Below are 24,660 nucleotides of genomic sequence, written 5' to 3' on the forward strand. Positions count from 1 at the left end.
TCCTCAGCCTCACACCTGTTTTCACTAATTATCATAGCTACTTAAGTCACTCTTTTTCTTGTCTTCATTCTGGGATCTTCACACACTCACAAACCCTACCATGCTGTTGCTACCTTCAGGTCCTCGAACACCTCATTATTCATGCCCCTTGTTTCGATCAAAGTAAGTTTTTGTATTTATGCCTCAGTGCTAGTATTGTTTTGTTTATGCCACAGATAGTGTATTTTGTTTTTTTTGTATATAGTCATGCCATCGTGCTGTTTAAGTTTATAGTTAATTGTCTTTCATGCTATCGAGCAAGTGTTTTTGTTTTCCCTGTTTTGTATATATTATACAAATAAAAGATGTACTCACAGTCACGTCTCGCCCGTGCAAATCATTCTCTGCATCGAAGAAACAACTTTAATCCAAACCATGTTGTGACATGCTGTGATGTCATCTACAGAACTGGAGCCCATTGCTTGCATAGACAGTGTGGATAAAGGAATGTAAAACCATTATTTTAATTATTTGATTGCATGTTTTAGTCACCATAGTCCCTGATTATTTCAGAAACAATATCATCACCACTATGAGTAAGAAATAAATATAAAATAATTGTCATTGGCGGACCCTGCTCCTCCATAAACGACATAGCATTCTCTTTAAGCATTTCCTCAAGCATCTTGAAGAAAATATCAGTAGAAGAGAATGCAAAATAGAATACTAGCAGCATATCTTCTTTTTTTCAATTGTTTAAACCAGGGTTCGGTAACCCGCTCTGGAGCCGAATGCGGCTCTTTAGCGCCGCACTAGTGGCTCCTTCGAGCTTTTTCAAAAATGTATAAACATGGAAAAGATGGTGGAAAAATTACATTTTTCATTAAAGTCAATCAATCAAAGTTTATTTATATAGCCCTAGTGTCTCAAAGGGCTGCACAAGCCACAACGACATCCTTGGCTCAAATCCTACATCAGGGCAAGGAAAAACTCAATCCAATGGGCTACATAGTATAGTGTATAGTGTTTTGTATATTGTACAGGATTGCTTATTATTTTTATTGGATAGTAGTCTGTTTATTTCAATTCTTAGTTTTATCTTTATTCCCGCTTGTGTAATTTATTTTTATCCTATATTTGTTCACACTACCACACTTCACACTACCGCACCTTACATTGGAGTCCTTAATCTTGTTATATGCAAATATAGTGATGAAAAAGTCCATTGTAGTCAATTCTATTCTACAATGAGAAACTTTGATTTGGGACGGACAACCCCGAACATAATCCCTAGTCACATCTTAAAGGCCTACTGAAACCCACTACTACCCACCACGCAGTCTGATAGTTTATATATCAATGATGAAATATTAACATTGCAACACATGCCAATACGGCCTTTTTAGTTTACCAAATTGCAATTATAAATTTCCCGGGAGTTTTTTCTTTAAAACGTCGCGTAATGATGACGTGTACGCTTGGCTGTTCGGAAATATGAGCGCTGCGCTAAAAGTTGTCTGCTTTAACGGCATAAGGTTACAGTATTTTGGACATCTGTGTTGCTGAATCTTTGGCACTTTGTTCAATTAATATTGGAGAAGTCAAAGTAGAAAGACGGAGTTGGGAAGCTTTAGCCTTTAGCCCCACAAACACACGGTGATTCCTTGTTTAAAATTCACGAATGTGAAACTTTACTATGGATCACAGCGGACATGGATCCTTCCGAATGTCAACCAGCAGGTTTCGGTGACAAAATTGTGGTTAAAAAGTCACTTCTTACCGGATATCAGCTAAGCTTGTGCCGCCCATAAAGCTGCCGTCGACTTCCCTGAGACACTGCGCATCAACACTCGGCCGTGGACGTACACTTCCGACTATCAGGTACTGTTAAACTCACTGAAACACTAGCAACACAACAGAAGGATAACGGACTCACCAGAATTATCCTAGTAAATGTCTCTAAAAACATATTAATCTGTCTCAATGCAATCGTGTTTTTTTGTTTTTTAACTTTTTTTTTTTTCTAGTCCGTCCCTATCAATATCCTCAAACACAAATCTTTCATCCTCGCTCAGATTAATGGGGACATTGTCGTTTTCTTGGTCCGAATAGCTGTTTTTGTTGGAGGCTCCCATTAAAAACAATGTGAGGATGTGAGGAGCCCTCACACGGGTGACGTCATCGTCTGCGACTTCTGGTAAAGGCAGGGCTTTTCTGTTAGCGACCAAAAGTTGCGAACTTTATCGTGGCTGTTCTCTACTAAATCCTTTCAGCAAAATCATGGCAATATCGCGAAATGATCAAGTATGACACATAGAATGCACCTGCTATCTCCGTTTAAATAAGAAAATCTCATTTCAGTAGGCCTTTAAGTGCACAGGAAGACATTGCAGGTGAGCCAGTATAGGTGTAATATGATCAAACTTTCTTGTTGTTGTCAAAAGCCTAGCAGCCGCATTTTGTACCAACTCTAATCGTTTACTGCTAGACATAGGTAAGCCTACGAGACGTAACGGACAAATGAATAATGATCTCCGCGTCGCTGGTGGACAAAATGCAACACGTTTGCAATATTACGGAGATGAAAGGAGGCCGTTTTAGTTACACTCTTAATGTGTGACTCAAACGAGAGAGTTTGGTGGAAGATAATACCCGGATTCTTTACCGAGTTACCTTGTGTAATTGTTTGCTTGTCAAATGTTACGGTGGTATTATTAAATAGGTGTCGGTGTCTTTGTTTTAATATTGTTTCTGTAAAACAGTAAACATAACGCAAACCTTCCTAATTGTTAGAAATCCCACTGTTTATATTAAACATGCTTTATTGATGAGAGGATTCAGCGAGCGCTTTTTTGTCCTACTAATTTTGGTAGTCATTGAACGCACCGTAGTTTGTTTAAATGTACAACTTTCTCTGACGCTGCCACAGTAAGATGTGGTTTTAGGCCCTTCTTCTTTGTCTCATTTTGTCCAACGAACATTTTATGCTGTGTGTGAACGCACACAGCATAGGGGGGGTAATTTTTTGAGGGGTAATTTTACCCGTAGACATCATTTGTAGGTCCAGTACTCTCATAAACAGTGAGTGCCAACGTTGTCAGCACAAAAGGGGCTCTTTGATTGGGAACAGCACTTTTTGGTGAATTTTATCGATCATTACCTATTTTTTACAAGAGACACATATATTTAAAATTTTTTCAAGCATTATAAATCATAAATGAACACTAGCAAGAGGTGTTTAACAATGCATGTAATGGGAATTTGATCCATTCTACCTAAAGCACTCTAAAATCATCCAAAAACCTCCAACAACGTTGTATATACGTTCTGTGTTATGTAATATAGCACATTTGTGATCATTTGTGGCAGCACGGTGGAACAGGGCTTCGTGCACGATAGGGAAGTACTGGGTTCGATTTCCACTTCCAAAGACATGCACCTGAGGATAGGTTAATGGGCAACAATAAATAGGCCCTAGTGTGTGAATCAATCAATCAATCAATGTTTACTTATATAGCCCTAAATCACTAGTGTCTCAAAGGGCTGCACAAACCACCACGACATCCTCGGTAGGAAAACTCACACCCAGTGGGACATTGGTGACAATAATGACCCAGTGGGACGTCGGTGACAATGATGACTATGAGAACCTTAGAGAGGAGGAAAGCAATGGATGTCGAGCGGATCTAACATGATACTGAAAGTTCAATCCACAATGGATACAACACAGTCGCGAGAGTCCAGTCCAAAGAGGATCCAAGACACAGCAGCGAGAGTCCCGTTCACAGCGGAGCCAGCAGGAAACCATCCCAAGCGTAGGCGGACCAGCAGCGCAGAGATGTCCCCAGCCGATACACAGGCGAGCAGTACATGGCCACCGGATCGGACCGGACCCCCTCCACACGGGAGAGTGGGACATAGAAGAAAAAGAAAAGAAACGGCAGATCAACTGGTCTAAAAAGGGAGTCTATTTAAATGTGAGTGTGAATGTTGTCTGTCTATCTGTGTTGGCCCTGTGATGTTCCCGAGTGTGCACTGTCTTCTTCAACAATAGAAAACACTCCAACGACGACAAATGATGATCCAGAATGTCATATTTTTAAGCCTGAATAAATAGATGCTGGGTGCTAAGCAGACCAAGCTCGAGTGGAGCACTAAGCATTATGTATAACCATTGCTAAGTGCTAAACAAGAAATACAAAGTATTGACATAATAATATAACACTTACTTTAATATGTCCGCTGTCATTGGGATGCCTACTGATGGGATGTGTATATCTTTCAGCACAATACTTGTGTTAACTGTTTAGATGATACATTCATAGTAGACCTCTCACCCCAAATGAAAAAAGACTCGGAGCAAACTTATTGCTGCTTCTTCCTAGCAATGTCTTTGGGTCTAAATTGAATTTCAACTTCTGGGATTATGGCCACAACCTTCTATTATCTAAGTAGGAGCTCCGTGATTTAATAACTAGTAAAACATTTTACCAACTTTGAGGGGATGCATCAGCAGTAGCTCAGTAAGTTCACAGCTGCAATACATACCATGTGATTAAGGAGACGTGTTGCTAGAAATAGTTGTTCGTCAATAACTCTTACAATAACCAATACTTGGTTAATATGCAGGTCACGGTAAACACAATGTGGATTATTGTGCAAAGGTTTCTTTATTCCAGGAATTACATTTACAAGATGAAACGTATATATAATACAGGCTCACCGCTGCTGCTCACTGCTCCCCTCACTTGCCAGGGGGTGGAACTAGGGGATCAGTCAAATGCAGACAGTAATTTCACCACACATAGTGTGTGTGACTATCAACGGTACTTTAACTTTATATAACATTGTAAGCCTTCTTTTGATTGATTTGAAAGTTATAACAAATGCTTGACACGTCTCCCTTTGCATGTAATGAGTTCCTATCAAATATTAGTTTCACATTTGAATTCGTTGACATGAATGAACTTTAGTCTGATTTGGAGTGCTTTATTGGCAGAATAGATGCATCCCATTATTCACTTTTTTAGCCATCTCATAATAGCGTTTATTTACGATTTAGAATATATTGAAGAGAAACAAATACAGTGGGGCAAAAAAGTATTTAGTCAGCCACCGATTGTGCAATTTCTCCCACTTAAAATGATGACAGAGGTCTGTAATTTTCATCATAGGTACACTTCAACTGTGAGAGACAGATTGTGAAAAAAAAAATCCAGGAATTCACATTGTAGGAATTTTAAAGAATTTATTTGTAAATGATGGTGGAAAAAAGGTATTTGGTCAACTATTCAAAGTTCTCACTGATGGAAGGAGGTTTTGGCTCAAAATCTCACGATACATGGCCCCATTCATTCTTTACTTAACACCGATCAGATGTACTGTCCCCTTAGCAGAAAAACAGCCCCAAAGCTTGATGTTTCCACCCCCATGCTTCACAGTAGGTGTGGTGTTCTTGGGCTGCAACTCAGTATTCTTCTTCCTCCAAACACGACGAGTTGAGTTTATACCAAAATGGATACATGGATGATACAGCAGAGGATTGGGAGAATGTCATGTGGTCAGATGAAACCAAAATAGAACTTTTTGGTATAAACTCAACTTGTCGTGTATGGAGGAAGAAGAATACTGAGTTGCATCCCAAGGACACCACACCTACTGTGAAGCATGGGGGTGGAAACTTCATGCTTTTGGGGCTGTTTTCTGCTAAGGGGACAGGATGATTGATCCATGTTAAGGAAAGAATGAATGGGCCCATGTATCGTAAGATTTTGAGCCAAAACCTCCTTCCATCAATGAGAGCTTTGAATGGTTGACCAAATACTTATTTTCCACCATAATTTACAAATAAATTATTTACAGTTCCTACAATGTGAATTCCTGGATTTTTTTTTCACATTCTGTCTCTCACAGTTGAAGTGTACCTGTGATGAAAATTACAGACCTCTGTCATCATTTTAAGTGGGAGAACTTGCAAAATCGGCTGCTGACTAAATACTTTTTTGCCCCACTGTATGTGTTCATGTCTCAGATAGGGATTGGGAATGATAGGCGAACAAAAAAAAAAATCGCAGTTCCCCTTTAAGGCAAACTTAAATAGACAACATAAAACATTTTACTGTATTACTGACTGAATTGTCTCATGACAATTTACAAACTAACACAATTTTCCTACAATTTTCCATAAATGCTTCAGTGTACAACTGAAGCATTTATGGATGTGAAAAATGCTTTCAACACCCATCCAGCCTTTCATTTTCTACCGCTTGTCCCATTTGGGGGCGCAGAGGTCGCTGGAGCCAAGGGCGTAGAATTGGGTAGGGACGCTAGGGACACGTCCCTACCAATATCCAGCCGCTACTGTGTAGTCACTATCAATACAAGCGCTGCCCGTAATGTTTAGTCAATGATTATGGCACAGAAAGGGTTAAAAGTCGGTCTCTGCTAGAAGTCCCGCCTCTAACCTAAATATCGCTCCCTGATTGGTTGCCGGTTTCATGCTAACTTACGTGTGATTGGCTGTCCCCGCTGTCACTCCTTCTGCTTGTAAAAGCTAGCCTACATGCTAGTTGCTAGCGAGCGGACGAGAGTGTCATGCCAAATTTCTTCCCCCCTACAAAAAACTTCCCCCCCATTTACTTCCGGGGTCATGATTAATACAGACGTTTTGTTAACGCTATATTATAAAAATATAACGCTATATTATAAAAGTACAGACATTTTGTTAACGCTGTATTATAAAAAAAATTTAAAAACAATTTACAAACACAAGCTATGGGATGACGCATTTACTTCCGGTGTCAGGTTTCCTCTAATGTCATCCCATCGTCTTTTCCTCCGCTTTTTTTCAGGTGAAAGTCAATGCTTAGTCCCCTTTACCATTGTTAACCCTCCCCGGAGGTGAAAGTTAACCTTAAACATGTGAATTCAACTACTTTAGTCCGTTTTTTAACATCGTAAAAACATCAGCTGTCTTTTACTACGGACTGCAACAGTCCGTTGTCATGGATACATGACAACAACTTCCATTCATACCAGTCATGCGTGCCTGAGGCGGAGTGATAGCCTACGCTGTGATAAGGCTTAACAATATTTAAACCACGGTTAACAACCAATCAGATCACCGGATTTCACCTTTCCGTTTTATTTTTGAAAATTTTTTTTTGTTTCATGTATTTGTGTAGAAGTGAGCAACGGTTTGAAAATACCAAAGTGGTGGAAATACAATAAGCCCTCACTAGATGATCATGTGATTTTACAATGCTAAAATATAATTATTAATATGAAGTAATATTCATATTTAGTAAAAGCCTTTTTGCTCAGGCAGTAAGTGTACCATCAAGCTCTATGGTCATTGTCCTTAATGTATCTGTCATGCATCAACATATTTTGGCCAGCAGTTCATTTCTATGACAGACCGGCGGAGGCATGTGTTTGGCTCTTTCAAATAGGAACAACCAGTGGACACTAATCTGCTTGTATTTGAGTATTAGTGACAAACATATTTACAGTACAAAAGCAGCAATAGAAAGAAGTAGTTGAAGGGAAAAATTGTGAGTGATTTAAACACAAGTTGGGGAAAAGATTATTACAGTTCATTTATGTTTATTTACAATGTTGTATTGCATGAATGTATTTCTGATGTTGTTGATGGACAGTAGGCTATGTTAATTGACAGTATGATGCACAGTTGCACTACAGCCCTACACTAAAGAGTAAAGATGAGAACTCTTCCAAGTTGTCTCCTTTGCTTTCATTTTAGTTGCTTTACCCTATAACATCTGCATGACGTGAAATTATGATTGGTAATGTAAAAAAAAGAAAAAAGTAAAGTTAGAGTGCTGCCTTGGAGCTCTTTTGTGTCCCCAACAATCTCAAAATCAAACCTACTCCCTTGGCTGGAGCCAATCTCAGCTGCATTCTGGCGGTAGGCGGGGTACACCCTGGACAAGTCGCCACCTCATCACAGGGCCAACACAGATAGACAGACAACATTCACACTCACATTCACACACTAGGGCCAATTCAGTGTTGCCAATCAACCTATCCCAGGTGCATGTCTTTGGAGGTGGGAGGAAGCCGGAGTACCCCGAGAGAACCCACCGAGTCACAGGGAGAACATGCAAACTCAACACAGAAACATCCCAAGCCCGGGATTGAATTTAGGCCTACTCAGGACCTTTGCATTGTGAGGCAGATCCTCTTACCCCTCCTCCGCCGTGCTGTCCAGCTTTAAAGGCCTACTGAAATGAGATTTTCTTATTTAAACGTGGATAGCAGGTCCATTCTATGTGTCATACTTGATCATTTCGTGATATTGCCATATTTTTGCTGAAATGATTTAGTAGAGAACATCGACGATAAAGTTCGCAACTGGAGAAAAGCCCTGCTTCTACCGGAAGTCACAGACGATGACGTCACATGTTGATGGCTCCTCACACCTTCACATTGTTTTTTAATGGGAGCCTCCAACAAAAACAGCTATTCGGACCAAGAAAACGACAATTTCCCCATTAATTTCAGCGAGGATGAAAGATTCGTGTTTGAGGATATTGAAAGCAACGGACTAGAAAAAAGAAAAAAAACAAGTTAAAAAAAAAAACGCGATTACAATCGCATTGCATTGAGACAGATCCATATGTTTTTAGAAACATTTATTAGGATAATTCTGGGAAATCCCTTATCTTTCTATTGTGTTGCTAATGTTTTAGTGAGTTTAACTGTAACTGACAGTTGGAAGTGTACGTCCACGGCCGGGTATTGACGCGCAGTGTCTCAGGGAAGTCGACGGCAGCTGTTGGGACGGCACAAGCTCAGCTGATATCCGGTAAAAGGCGACTTTTTAACCACAATTTTGTCACCGAAACCTGCTGGTTGACATGTAGTCGGGATCCATGTCCGCTCTGATCCATACAAAAGTTTCACCTCTGTGAATTTTGAACAAGGAATCACCGTGTGTTTGTGTGGCTAAAGGCTAAAGCTTCCCAACTCCATCTTTCTACTGTGACTTCTCCAATATTAATGGAACAAATGGCAAAATATTCAGCAACACAGATCTCCAAAATGCTGTGTAATTATGCTGTTAAAGCAGACGAATTTTAGCTGTGTGTGTATGCACCGCTCATATTCAGAACACCCCGTGACGTCGCGCGTACACGTCATCATTACGCAACATTTTCAAGAAAAAAGTCCCGGGAAATTTAAAATTGCAATTTAGTAAACTAAATGGGTTTCAGTAGACCTTTAAACACATTTAATCATAATACAATGATAAAACCAGAGTGGTATGGCACAAGGAGGTTGTAAACGGAGTGAAAAACTACTTAACAGATAATTTAAAAAAAACAAAAAAGAAACAAGAATACCTTTAAGTGAAATGAAAGGAAGGACAAATATCACTGGAAGTGAAGATGATCAGGATGAATAGTGGGAGTGGTAACAAGGGGATCATGGAGAAAATGAAAGAAACTACGGTGGGAAAAATATAAGACAGGAAATGGACAAACCTGAGAGAGAGAGAGACAGAGGGAGAGAGGTGGTTGGGATGGGGCGAGAGACAGGAGGGTCAAGCGAAGGGCAGGACGAGTTAGAGCGAGAAAAGAAAGTGTGTCATCCATGACACATTTGTATTCCTGTGAATGTCTGACCTTAGTAAACCCATCACACACACACACACACACACACACACACACACACACACACACACACACACACACACACACACAAACACACACACACACTTAAACTGTCTCACAAATACACGCAAACACACACACACTTAAAATGTCTCACAAACACACACACATGCTTTTACTGTGTCACCTGACATACATGCACGTGCACACATTCTCCAAATCTTCAACAGGAGGTGTTTGTCGTCTGGGGGATGGGATATATGGCGATATGGGGTTTCCGTCTGTTGCCATGGTGACAATAGACCGTCTAGTCTTTGTTCATTTGAGTGAGTGTAAGCAAAGGTGCATACAGTATCAAGTGTTAGCTTGACGGTGCAAGAATGTCGGCATAACTTGCAACCACGCAGTTTAAGTAACATAGAAAAAAAAATAACTACATTGTTAGGCTGGCAGTGTCCTGCAATAACTTCATAAATATCAGCTGCCAACATTGATCTACTTTGGAGTTTCTTATCAGTGGCCAATGTGTCTAACTTTTAGCATTTTCCGAACATCAATGTTGCAAGACACCTGACAAACTCTTGGGAGAAACAGAATGTCGTGCATGGCGACCATTTCAGTCGAAGACGTTGAGGATATCAACCTTTTTGGAATCATCACAAGACATCTGCCGATTGGAGTCCCTGGTGTAGCGACAAATTAGAAGATGCTGGCAGTCATTTAAACTACCCCAAAGCCAGTGAGGGCATACTTGCCAACCTTCAGACCTCCGATTTTGGGGGGTGGGGGCGTGGTCGGGGGTTGGGCAAGAGGCGTTGTTGGGGGGCGTGGTTAAGAGGGGTGGAGTATATTTACAGCTATCCATCCATCCATTTTCTACCACTTATTCCCTTTGGGGTGGCGGGGGGCGCTGGTGCCTATCTAAGCTACAATCGGGCGGAAGGCGAAATACACACTGGACAAGTCGCCACCTCATCGCGGTATGTGCAGAAATCTGTATTTATAATTGAATCACTGGTTTATTTTTTAACAAGTTTTTAGTTATTTTTATATCATTTTTTCCAAATAGTTCAAGAAAGATCACTACAAATGAGCAATATTTTGCACTTTTATACAATTTAATAAATCGGAAACTGATGACATACAGTAGTGCTGTAATTTACTTCTTTATCTTTTTTTTCAACCAAAAATGCTTTGCTCTGATTAGGGGGTACTTGAATTAAAAAAAATGCTCACAGGTGGTACATCTCTGAAAAAAGGTTGAGAACCACTGTAGATGTTATTTGTCACATATGCATGCACAGTAGATGGCAGTATTGTCATGTTTAAGAGTGTGACAACATTGCTGTTTACGGCAGACAAACTGCTTTACGGTAGACGAATACGTGACTGCTGTTGTTGTGTGTTGTTGCCGCGTTGAGGGGACATAAATGAGACTGCCTAACAATAAACCCACATAAGAAACCAAGAACTCGACCTTGATCATTCTACAGTTACAACGTCATTGGGCAGGCACTCTGTTTATATTGTGGGAAAGCGGATGTGAAAACAGGCTGTTGACACGTCACTTGGGTCCGGAGCTCGGTGGAGTCACTGCCGAGGGTTGGCAAGTATGAGTGAGGGGCACTAACAAGCTACATGGAGCTAAGGTACGTAGCTTATCTGCTAGGGCTGCGAATCTTTGGGTGTCCCATGATTCGATTCAATAACGATTCTTGGGTACGCGATTCGATTATACATCGATTTTTTCGATTCAACACGATTCTCGATTCAAAAACGATATTTTTCCGATTCAAAACGATTCTGTATTCATTCAATTCAAAGGATTTCAGCAGGATCTACCCCAGTCTGCTAACATGCTAGCAGAGTAGTAGATTTAAAAAAAAAAAGCTTTTATAATTGTAAAGGACAATGTTTTATCAACTGATTGCAATAAAGTCAATTTGTTTTAACTATTAAGCTAACCAAAAATATGACTTATTTTATCTTTGTGAAAACATTGGACACGGTGTGTTGTCAAGCGTATGAGATGCGATGCAAGTGTAAGCCACTGTGACACTATTGTTCTTTTTATTTATTTTTATAAATGTCTAATGATAATGTCAAGGGGGGATTTTTAATCACTGCTATGCTGAAATAATAACTAATATTGATACTGTTGTTGATAATTTCAATTTTTGTTTCACAACTTTTGGTTTGTTCTGTGTCGTGTTTGTGTCTCCTCTCAATTGCTCTGTTTATTGCAGTTCTGAGTGTTGCTGGGTCAGGTTTGGTTTTGGAATTGGATTGCATTGTTATGATATTGCTGTGTATTGTTTTGTTGGATTGATAAAAAAAAAGAAAATTGATTGAAAAAAAAAAAGATTAAAAAAAAAATCAGAATCGATTCTGAATCGCAAAACGTGAGAATCGCGAATCGATTTTTTTCCCCACATCCCTATTAACTACATTTCCCAGTAGCTTGGCTTTAGCTTAGCTACTTTTTTAACAAGTAGCTTTTCCTGTAGCTTAGCTACTTTTAGACCCATGTAGAGAGGTAGCTTACATCAAGGCTACAAGCTACAAAGAGAGAAAACATGGACTGTGAATACAGGCCAAAACAATATTAAGGAAATACAATGACCTGGATGAATGAGGAGATCCATACAGACTGCAAAAAGTCTGTGTTCAAAATCAAGGGGAAAAAAAATAAAAAAATTAGGAGTATTTTATTTGAACTAAGCAAAATTATCTGCCAATAAAACAAGAACACTTGGCTTGTCGAGACTTTCCAAAACAAGTAAAAATAGCTAACATCAATGAACCAAAAAATACCTTAAAATAAGTATATACTCACTAATAACAAGTGCGCTTTTCTTGGTAGAAAAAAAAAAAATTGGACCTTTTTGCTCATCGTGTTGAAAAAATATTCTTAAATTAAGTAAATGCTAGTATATTGTTCTTAATGGAAGGCAACAAGGCAAGCGCTTGTTACTCTCGGGGTCTACTAGCCGCTCAGGCAAATCATATTGTCTAAAAATGCATTTTTCCATCGATAACAAAACATCATCTTGCCCAGTAAGTGCTCTTTCAGTCAATTAGTGCGCATATATACAGCCTGGCCCATTTTTTTTTAATTGTAATTTTGAAGAATTTATCTGAATGTGCATGAACTCTTTCTGTTCAAAATTGTTTAAAATGTCACATGTGAAATGTTTAAATATTAACCGTCCGTTTACTGTACTGTACCAACTTTACTACTATATGAGTATGTATTTTCTTTTGTTTTATAGAAAATAAAACAGCAAAGTCCATTTGGCTGTCATCTGTTTTAATTATGAGACACAATTGTGTCATGTTTTTTTTTATGCTTGAAATAATAAAATATTACTTTAAAAAAATAGTTTTATACGTGTGAGTGTTGATGACACAGCTTTACAACAGTTGATATTCTAGTTTCAATGTTTTACTCATGTTTTACTCAATCCATCCATCCATCTATTTTCCACCGCTCATTCCATTTGGGGTTGCGCCGGGCGCCTGTACCTATCTCAGCTACAATATAGGTTATAAAATCTCAGCAACAAGCTGCACTGCAAAAAGTCAGTGTTCAAAAACAAGAAAAAAAATACAAGAATGAGGGATATTTTACTTGAACTAAGCTAAATTATCTGCCAATAGAACAAGAAAATTTGGCTTTTCAAGACTTTCCAAAACAAGTAAAATTAGCTAACCTCAATGAACACCAAAATACCTTAAAATAAGTGTATTCCAACTAATAAGAAGTGCACTTTTCTTGACAGAAAAAACAAATATGAGATGTTTTTTTCTTAATATGTTGAACATATTTCTTAAATTAAGTAAGTGCTAGTGCCATTAGCTTGACATAATGATATGTGCTCTTGAAACCAGCAAACTTACACTAAAAACTAGTTTATTTTTCTTAATGGAAGGCAACAAGAAACCCGCTTGTTATATATCAGACAGAAAATAAGCAAATGTCACCCTTATTTGAGATATTTAATCTTACTTAGATTTCAGTTTTTGCAGTGTGTAACATCTTACTGAGATCATTTAGGAACAAAATCCTTAAAACAAGTAAAACACTCGAACATCAAATCTGCTTAGTAAGAGGAATTATCTTATCAGACAGAAAATAAGCAACTTTTAACCTTATTTAAATATTTAATTACTTAGATTTCAAATGTTGCAGTGCATACAGAGAAAATCCATGATGATTGGTTGGTGTTTGTATGACGAGTCACAATTGGCTAAGGTTAGGGCAAAACATCACAGACTGGCTAATCAGAGGCGGGTCATCAAAACTAGTAAGCAAAATCAGAACAGGCATACATTTCTGGTGAGTGACGTCACTTCCGGAAAAGTCTTCTGCCGCGAAAAAACTAAGTGAGATCTTTTTATCGGTGTGACTGATTGTTTTACAGCTTTCTTTATTTATTCTCAAATATATTTAGTAGTTGTGGAAGTCACTTCCTAGCAGCTCCACTTTAGACACGCCACAAGAGCCAAGTGTGCAGGTTTAACAAAATTTTAATGTTTTTAAAGATTTTTCAAAGTCTTGTTTGGCCTGTCGTGACATTGCCGTCACTCCCAATCCTCTCCTCATTCTGCTCCCGACCGCTTACTGTTAAAGACTGCCAGCTGTGTCTCGCCGTCAGCACATGCCCCGCCCCTGCCCTCTGGTGCTCGTCGTCAGTACCATGGACAGCAGCGCTGACTGCACCTGCCCCTACAGTAGTCTTATCAAACCTACAAAGCACCCACTTTCTGTCTCACAGCCTCTCTCTCTCAGCTCGCTAGCTGCTAAGCTAACATAGCTAAGTTAGTCGCAGTCTAAAGCAACTCCCTCACGTTGCTGATACTCTTCGCCTATAGCTCCGAAGACAGCAAGTACACGACTCGGTGAAAGAAACAATGTGAGTATGGCTCCCTGCTCTTCTTGCACCGTTCTCTTTAATAGGTTGGCCCCACTTGAGCAGTGTTTTTCAACCTTTTTTGAGCCAAGACACATGTTTTTCATTGAAAAAAATACAGCAGAAATCATAAAAAATTTTAATTCAGCAGCTGATATTGACAGTAAAAAGTCGTCGCAATTTTTTGGTATGACTTTAAACCATAACCAACCATGCGTCACTATAGCTCTTGTCTCAAAGTAGGTCTACTGTCACCACCTGTCACATCACTCTGACCTATTTTGAGTTTGTTCTTGTTTTCCTGTGTGTAACGTTTTAGTGTTTGTCTTGCGCCTGTATTTTGGTGGCTTTTCCTGTTTTGGTGGTATTTTCCTGTTGCCGTTTCATGTCTTCCTTGACCGCTGTTCCCCACACCTGATTTGTTTTTAGCGATCAAACTATTAAAGTTGTTGTTATCCTTCTTTGTGTCGACATTGTTGTTTGTCATGTCATATTTGAATGTACTTATTTTTGGTTTAAGTATTAGCTACCATTTTACCTGTATGCTGCCTCCAGCTGTCGTCTGCATATTGTGATCACGACAAACCATCGTTGTTGTTCCCGACCTCTACAAAGCAATTAACTACCTGCTGCCACCTACTGATATGGAATAATATTAAACAGTGACTCCGCCGAGCTCCAGACAGGACAAACACTAAACAACGGCACATTATTTGCGGATTAGAATGACTGGTTTTGCCCCAAAAATATTTTTAACCCAATAAGGTGAAATGACATAATCTCCCACGGCACACTTACTGTATTTCACGACACACGAATGTGCCGCGGCACAGATGTTGAAAAACACTGGTCTAGAGCAGTGGTGCCCAATCACCAGGCCGCGGCCCAGCTCGATTGGTTACGGGGCCGCAGAAGAATTTTTAATTATTATTTTTTAATTTTATTTATTTTTTAATTTTTAATTTAATCAACATAAAAAACACAAGATACACTTACAAATAGTGCACCAACCCATAAAAACCTCCCTTTTTCATGACAAAAACAAAACACTTTTTTTAACCCCCCCGCCCCCCCTTTTGCCGGGGTGCGGGACAAATTATCAAGCGTCGACCGGTCCGCAGCTACAAAAGGGTTGGGGACCACTGGTCTAGAGCAGTGGTCCCCAACCTTTTTGTCCTTTTTTTTTCTTCTTTGTCATGAAAAAGGGACGTTTTTGTCATGAAAAGGGGATTTTTTTTGTGGTTGGTGCACTATTTGTAAGTGTATATTGTGTTTTTATGTTGATTTAATAAAAAAAAAAATAAATAAATACATTTTTTATTTTATTTTTTTTTTATAAAAAATTCTTCTGCGGCCCGGTGGTTGTGGACCACTGGTCTAGAGGACCGTGTGTGACAGTTAGAGCAAAGTAATTTTGTAACTTTAGACGCTGTGGACACGTTTGCACAGGCCTCGTGAATGCGTACGACAGCTTAATCGCACCACTCGCTACGTGAACATAGTTGTACACGTCGGCTCCAATGACACTCAGATGAGACAATCAGAGATTACAAAGAGGAACATAGCTAGGACTTGTAATCTTGCGAGAAAGACGTCTCAGCATGGAGTAATTTTCTCTGGCCCCCTGCCTGCGGGAGGCAATGATAAGAGGTATAGCAGAAGGCGCCATCAGGCTCTCCAGAAATATAGACTACTATTTGAGTCAAACTTGACCAGCTACACTAAAGCAACTTCGGACACGGGCAATTACAGTCTGTTTGTCCGAGAGGAGTCAGTTAAGCTAGAACTAACCAGCAACTGGCCGAAAAAGTCCTGCACACATAGCATTTCTCCTAGAATAATGCATAACTCACAATGCTTTTTTCTGTAGTGATTGTGCCAAAGGTGAAAATGCATTCAAATTATGACAACGTTAAATCTATCGTAGCACCAAGCAAATAATCTTAAAATCCCCATCATAACAATTCCTAGATATGATCGAAATGATTTAAGGCACACTACATAAAATGATCGTAGTGTTATTAATATCAGTACTACTTAAACAAAAATGCCTTTCAAAACAGCCCACTACTTATAACATGGGCTTTTAAAACACCAGATCATTGTCTTCCATAACGTCATTAGTTAATGAGGTCATTAGAGGCAACAATCTCAACGTCATTGGTCTCAGCAAAACCTGCTCCACACGGTCAGACATCAGGCATATTTCATCTGCATAGTCTAGGCCTGCCAGGGCTACAGCTGGGTTTTTTCTAGACTTCCTTGCTGTAATTGTGAAGCCAAGCTGCTGCTCCCTGAGCGCGTTACTCCAAAGAATCAACATGAATGCGCCGAATGAAGATTGAGAGCTAAAGACGCTGGCTGCCTGCTGAGTGTCACTTCAATATGCGGGGCGCGGCCACCCAGCAACACGTACAACCGGCTTCAAAGCGCTCTGAGACGGTAGATTTAATGAAATTCTGCTCCATAAAACCAGTCTTCTACCTTCCATTCACCTTGAAAGACACACTATGTTAGAATACATGTATAATTCCAGCACAACAACATAGAAGTCATACAGTAGACTAAAGAGAAAAACGGAGAAAACACACCTACCTGCTGCTCACTACACGCCTCATATTTTCAACGATACTTTAAAGGCCTACTGAAATGAGATTGTCTTATTCAAACGGGGATAGCAGGTCATACTTGATCATTTCGCGATATTGCCATATTTTTGCTGAAAGGATTTAGTAGAGAATATCAATGATAAACTTCGCAACATTTGGTCGCTGATAAAAAAGCCTTGCCTTAACCGGAAGTAGCAAACGATGTGCGCGTGACGTCACGGGTTGTAGGGCTCCTCACATCCTCACATTGTTTACAATCATAGCCAGCAACAGCTAAAGCTATTCAGCCCGAGAAAGCGACAATTTCCCCATTCATTTGCGCGAGGATGAAAGATTCGTGGATGAGGAAATTTAGAGTGAAGGACTAGAAAGAAAAAAAAAAAGTAAAAAAAAAAAGGCGATTGCAGTGGGAGCGATTCAGATGTTTTTAGACACATTTACAAGGATAATGCTGGGAAATCCCTTATCTGCCTATTGTGTTGCTGGTGTTTTAGTGAATTGAATAGTACCTGAAAATCGGAGGGGTGTAGCCACGGGTGTGTTGACGCCAGAGTCTCTGAGGGAAGTCACGAAGCTGCAGCAGGACAGAAGAGGCGACTTATTACCACAATTTTCTCACCGAAAACTGCCGGTTGACATGTAGTCGGGATCCATGTTCGCTTGACCGCTCTGATCCATAGTAAAGCTTCACCTCCGGGAATTTTAAACAAGGAAACACCTTGTGTTTGTGTGGCTAAAGGCTAAAAGCTTCCCACCTCCATCTTTCTACTTTGATTTCACCATTATTAATTGAACAAATTGCAAAAGATTCAGCAACACAGATGTCCAGAATACTGTTTAATTATGCGATTAAAGCAGACTACTTATAGCTTGGATCGGGCTGGAAAATAATGTCCGCTACAACCCGAGACGTCAAACGCACATGTTATTATACGAGTCATCATACCGTGACGTTTTCAACACGACACTTTGCGGGAAATTTAAAATTGCAAATTTAGTAAACTAAAAAGGCCGTATTGGCATGTGTTTTGCAATGTTAATATTTCATCATTGATATATAAACTATCAGACTGCGTGGTGGGCAGTAGTGGGTTTCAGTAGGCCTTTAACCCTTGTTTCTGTGTGCATGTGCAAGTTCGACTTGGATGATATTTGTATCAAAATAAAGCAGTGTATGGCTTAGAGAAAATTGAGGTCAACTTTTTTTAATTATGCATTTTTTTCAGGTTAGTGTAGATGGGAACATGTACATGAATAGGGGATTGTTTGAATTTTAACAAATACGTCTCTTAAATAGGCAGGGCCATCATAAAAGTTTGTATTGTTTAAATGAGGAAGCTAAACTCAGTTATTTTTGGATGAAATGTCCCCTTTATTAATTTGACAAAAATATGCCTTATAAAAATATGAAATAGAATATAAAGGTATGACTTATTTTCCTGCTATCCAGGATTTTTTTTTGTCCTGTCCAGCCACTCAGGCAAATTGTATTGTTGACGGTAGGGATAACCAATATAATCGGCAGTCCGATATTATCGGCCGATAAATGCTTTAAAATGAAATATCAAAATTATTGGTATCGGTTTCGTAATTATCGGTATCAGTTTCATAAAGTAAAATGTATGTCTGTTTAAAACGCCGCTGTGCACACGGACGTAGGGAGAAGTAGAGAGCTGCAATATAGGCGGTATAGCTCGGTTGGTAGAGCGGCCGTGCCAGCAACTTGAGGGTTGCAGGTTCGATCCCCGCTTCCGCCATCCTAGTCACTGCCATTGTGTCCTTGGGCAAGACACTTTACCCGCCTGCTCCCCGTGCCACCCACAGTGGTTTAAATGTAAAAGTTAGATATTGGGTTTCACTATGTAAAGCGCTTTGAGTCATTAGAGAAAAAGCGCTATATAAATATAAATATAATTCACTTCACAATAAACTTAATGATACTGCCTTTGCATACCAGCCCATTCACATAATACCTACGGCTTTTCACATTCACAAATTAATGCAAGCATACTTGGTCAAAAGCCATACAGGTCACACTAAGGGTAGCTGTATAAACAACTTTAACCCCGTTACAAATATGCACCACACTGTGAACCCACACAAAACAAGAATGACAAACAGATGTCGGGAGAAATCCGCACTGTAACACAACATAACCACAACAGAACAAATACCCAGAATCCCTTGCAGCACAAACTCTTCTGGGACGCTGCAATATACATACCCCACAAATAAAGCCCCTTAATGTTTAACATTGATTGATTGATTGATTGATTGATAGATTGAAACTTTTATTTGTAGATTGCACAGTACAGTACATATTCCGTACAATTGACCACTAAATGGTAACACCCGAATAAGTTTTTCAACTTGTTTAAGTCGGGGTCCACGTAATCAATTCATGGTAACATAAAGGTCCATTGCAAACGATACAAGTTTTCAGGAGGATATTCTGGTCTCTAACTGATTTAGGGTTGGCAGATGGGAAATTACGAATTGTCATACCAGAAGCTAAGAATGTGTGTGGAAAATTATCTGTTGGTAAAAATCGGCCACTGGTATAACAGCGCCCCCACCTGGATTTAAAAAGGCACCTAAGACAATGCCCAATATCAGGCACTGTGCAGGATGTATCCTGTTTGCGTTTGCTGACATAATTTATCGAATGCCACAAATGACACTACATTTTTGGAATTATTGGTCGTAGAGAGGTTAAAATGATCGTTAAAATATGATAATCATTGTACAACATCCTGCAACACTGGACTGCTTGCTCACCTGTTTTTTGCATTTTCCCATCAAAGTGATCTTGGTTTGTAATGTTTTTGTTTTTTCTTAATTAGTTTGAACGTTTAGCTCTTTCAAATATCTAGTTACTTATGATTTCCGTGTTAACAGAATCGCAGACGGAAGGCTGATAATGTCAAATAAAAACTAAATATACTTTTGTACATGAAATATCAATGACATTTTGTGACTGAAATTATGTCACCGTGAGGAGGAGGCAATATTGTCTCTGGAAATCACTTGTTCGAAACCTGTCATTCATGCCACAAACACTCACCCGCCCCCTCCCGACAAAACAATGTCAAAATGACCACTTTAAACAAAGACCAAGTCTGCAAACAAACCACAAACCTAATGTCAGCCAAGACAACCCACACACTCTTAGCAAGATCCATCTTACAGACAAGATGTCAGCCGTAGCCCGAGAGTCCCTTTTTTTTTTCTTTTACACTCCCTGGAATTGTCTCCACACTTAAACATAACAACCGTAGCACATTTAAGAACAACAGCACACTTCCAGCCTTCACAATAAAAATGACTGTGCTAATGAAATTAAACTTTAAAAAAAATAGCTTACTTAATGCATTTTGCACTTATAGCACTAACTGGCAGTGTTTGGAAAATTACTTTAAAAAGGTAATTGTGACAGTCTTAAGTCGACATTGTGTGGGTTGTGCGGACCACACAGGAACGACATCGCTTCGCACAAGTTTGACTCTTTATTTTTCAATAACGTTTGCTGGCAGCGTCGGTCGGTCGCTCTTTCAGCTCTTCCTCGGCTGCTCGCTCTGGTCTTCTTTTCAGTTGGCCGCGTCCTTCCTGTGCTGTTCTCGGTCGCTCTGTGGCTCTCGTGGCTCGCTCTCTGATCGCTCTCCTCAGTGCTGCGCACACTCTAACTCCTCTCTCCTCTTTCCTCCTTCTCCCCCTCTTAAATACTGTGAGGAGATAGGCAAATTGTGAACCGGTGTGTGAAGCACACACCTGATCTCGATTACTGCAGCGTCGCTCCAGGCCCGCCCCGCCTCCTCGTTCCGCTGCATTTTCCGCCTCCTGGCCGCCATCTTGAGCAGGGCCAAAGCGTATCCTGCCCTGCCGTCGGCCCGTCGGCTCCGCCTCTCCACAGTTTATCCATCCATCCATCCATCCATCCATTCTGTACCTCTTATTCCCTTTGGGGTCACGGGGGGCGCTGGTGCCTTTCTCAGCTACAATCGGGCGGAAGGCGGAGTACACCCTGGACAAGTCACCACTCTCCACAGTCCTCCATCGCCAAACTCAAGCTGGGCTTCCATCTGTCTGAGCCTACTCCCCCCTCCCTTTTTTGAAAGAGCGGGGGAAAAAATGCCCCGGCCACCTGTCTTCTCTTATTCGTCTTCTTTGACCTTTTCTTTGTCTTCTTTGTCCTCTTTGACCTTTTCTTTGTCTTCTTCTCTGTCCTTTTCTTCATCCTCTTTGACCTTTTATTTTTCTTTTTCTTCTTCGTCCTCTTTGACCTCTTCTTCTCCTTCCTCCTCTTTGACTTCTTCTTTGTCCTTTTCTTGAATTTGTTCTTCTTTATCAATTTCTTGAGTTTCTTCAACTATTTCGTCTTCTTCTTTATCATTTTCTTGAACTTCTCTTTCTTCTTCTTTATTATTTTCTTGAATTCCTTCAACTATTTATTCTTCATCATTTGATTCATCTTCTTCTTCATCTTCAACTTATTCATCTTCAACTTCAACTTCTTCTTCTTCTTCATCTTCAACTTCTTCATTTTCAATTTCGTCTTCATCTTCTGCTTCTTCATGTACAACTTCATCATTTTCTTGAATTTATTCAACCATTTCTTCTTCTCTATCATTTTCTTGAACTTCAACTTCTTCTTTAACTTATCTTTATCTTCAACTTTTTCTTCATCTTCATCATTTTCTTGAATTTCTTCAACTCTTTCTTCTTTATCATTTTCTTGAACTTCAACTTATTTTTCTTTAACCTCTTCTTCTTTATCATTTTCTGGATTTCCTTCAACTATTTCTTCTTCTTCATCATTTGATTCATCCTCTTCTTCATCATTTGATTCATCTTCTTCTTCTTCATCTGATTCATCTTCTTCATCATCATCATCTGATCCATCTTCTTCCTCTTTTTCTTCATCCTCTGATTCATCTACCAAGGCGAGCTCGTCCTCCCTTTCTTTAGCCAAGAGCTTGCCCTGCTGGTCTGCAGATGCCACTTTAGCCACACAGCCCGCCTTTCCGGTGTGACCCTTCAGCCAAGCCCTCATTGCTATCTTCTTCATCTTTGGCTATACGCTCCACCGGCTGTGCCTCTGTCTCCCCAGCACCGCCGTCTTGACTGTTCTGTTCCTCCCTTTCTTCTTTGGGGAACATTCGCCGCCTCCCCCCCTGGTCCACCAGCGCTTGTAGGAGCGAGCCATTCTGTTGGCTGGTTTCCGCCAGCTCGGTAAACGCCGCGACGAACGCCCAGAGGAAGTTGTCCTCCTTGCCTCCGATGGTCCATCCACGTTGGGTGCCAGATGTGACAGTCTTAAGCCGTCATTGTGTGGGTTGCGTGGACCATACAGGAAGGATATCGCTTTGCACAGGTTTGACTCTTTATCTTTCAATAACGTTTGCTGGCAGCGTCGGTCGGTCGCTCTTTCAGCTCCTCCTCCGTTGCTCGCTCATGTCTTATTTTCAGTCTTGCACAGGTCCTTCCTGTGCTGTTTTCGGTCGCTCTGTGGCTCTTGTGGCTCACTCTTTGATCGCTCTCCTCAGTGCTGCGCACACTCCAACTCCTCTCTCCTCTTTCCTCCTTTTCCCCTCTCAAATACTGTGAGGAGATAGGCAAATTGTGAACCGGTGTGTGAGGCACACACCTGATCTCGGTTACTGCAGCGTCGCTCCAGGCACGCCCCGCCTCCTCGTTTCGCTGCATTTTCTGCCTCCTGGCCGCCATCTTGAGCAGGGGCAAAGCGTATCCTGCCCTGCTGTCGGCTCCGCCTCTCCACAGTAATTGATTACAAGTTCTTGTTAAAAAAAGTATTTGAATTACTGAGTTATTTCTTGGGCAGTAATGTAGTAGAGGGGTGAGTGCAGGGGTGTCAAACTCAAATACAGAGTGGGCCAAAATTTAAAACCGAACAAAGCCGCGGGCCGAGGTTGAACAAATTAACCTTTTAATAGGGACCCAAACAAGTTTTGCATTGAATATTGAACAAGCAAGGCTTATATAACTTTATAGTGACATGCAAAATCGAGTTTCAAATAATAATAATAATTAAAACATATCAATGGCATATCAAATGAAATTTAAATAAAATTTGAATGCCTCTTTTCGGCGGTGGGGTCGAGGTGGACAGGGTTTGGTGATAGCGGGGGGTGTATATTGTAGCGTCCCGGAAGAGTTAGTGCTGCAATGCGTTCTGGGTATTTGTTCTGTTGTGTTTATGTTGTGTTACGGTGCGGATGTTCTCCCGAAATGTGTCATTCTTGCTTGGTGTGGGTTCACGGTGTGGTGCATTTTTGTAACAGTGTTAAAGTTATTTATACGGCCACCCTCAATGTGACCTGTATGGCTGTTGACCAAGTATGCTTTGCATTCACTTGTGTGTGTGTAAAAGCCGCATACATTATGTGAATGGGCCGGCATGCTGTTTGTATAGAGGAAAAGCGGACGTGGAGGCAGTGCCTTTAAGGCCCACCCCAAATATTGTTGTCCGGGATGAAATTCGGGAGGGGCACTGAACTTCGGGAGTCTCCCGGGAAAATCGAGAGGGTTGCCAAGTAAGAGTGTTAGCAGTGAATGTGATGTTACAGCGGTGGGCCAGCTCTAATGTTAATTTGATATTTCCTCAAGGGCCAAGTGAAATTACACGGCGGGCCAAATTTGGCCCGCGGGCCAGAGTTTGACACCCATGGGTTAGTGCGTCTGCCTCACAATATGAAGTAGATCTGGGTTCAATCCTGTGCTCGGGATCTTTCTGTGTGGAGTTTGCATGTTCTCCCTGTGACTGCGTGAGTTCCCTTCAGGTACTCCAGCTTCAACTCACCTCCAAAGACATGCACCTGATGATAGGTTGATTGGCAAAACTAAATTGGCCCTAGTGTGTGAATGTGAGTGTGAATGTTGTCTGTCCATCTGTGTTGGCCCAATGATGAGGTGGCGACTTGTCCAGGGTGTACACCGCCTTCTGCCAGAATGCAGCTGAGATAGGCTCCAGCGCCCCTCACGACCCTGAAAGGGACACGCGGTATAAAAAGGATGGATGTATGGATGAAAACCCAAATTTCCAAGCACAAAAACGCATGATCTCGGGAGATTAAAAATGTTTGGATTCCACAAAGTTGGAACCTTTCTGAATGTGAAGCCTAGTCTTTGCTGCCTCACTCAGTTGGTGTGTACAAGTTGAGGACTGCAAAACACCTGTGAACCTGAAAGTCTTGCATTAGTGTGGATGCTCCAAGGACAGTTTCTAACACTTTTTCACGTTGCATGACTTCTTCAAGACTTTGCCTAAACCTTTCACTGAATTTCTGTGACCAAAATAAGTTATTTTATCTCACTAATACCACCGGCAAAAAATATTTTTTGTTTATTTCTTTATTTAGGATCCCCATTAGCCGACACATCAGCGGCAGGCGAGTCTTCCTGTGGTCCTCATTAAAATATAAGTTACAATAACATACTCAAGATAACATTATAATACAGTTACAATACATACATTATCATAATGCAATACCTGTATGGATACACAAT

At 40.5% G+C, this 24,660-nt stretch overlaps 1 protein-coding gene across 2 annotated transcripts in view; it reads left to right on the plus strand.

The window, feature by feature from the left end:
- dcc (DCC netrin 1 receptor) overlaps positions 1 to 24,660 on the plus strand; it is an 803,111-nt gene that overhangs the window by 347,743 nt on the left and 430,708 nt on the right. The window lies entirely within an intron of this gene.

Source organism: Nerophis ophidion, linkage group LG17, assembly GCF_033978795.1.
Source record: "Nerophis ophidion isolate RoL-2023_Sa linkage group LG17, RoL_Noph_v1.0, whole genome shotgun sequence".
NCBI classification, from domain to species: Eukaryota; Metazoa; Chordata; class Actinopteri; order Syngnathiformes; family Syngnathidae; genus Nerophis; species Nerophis ophidion.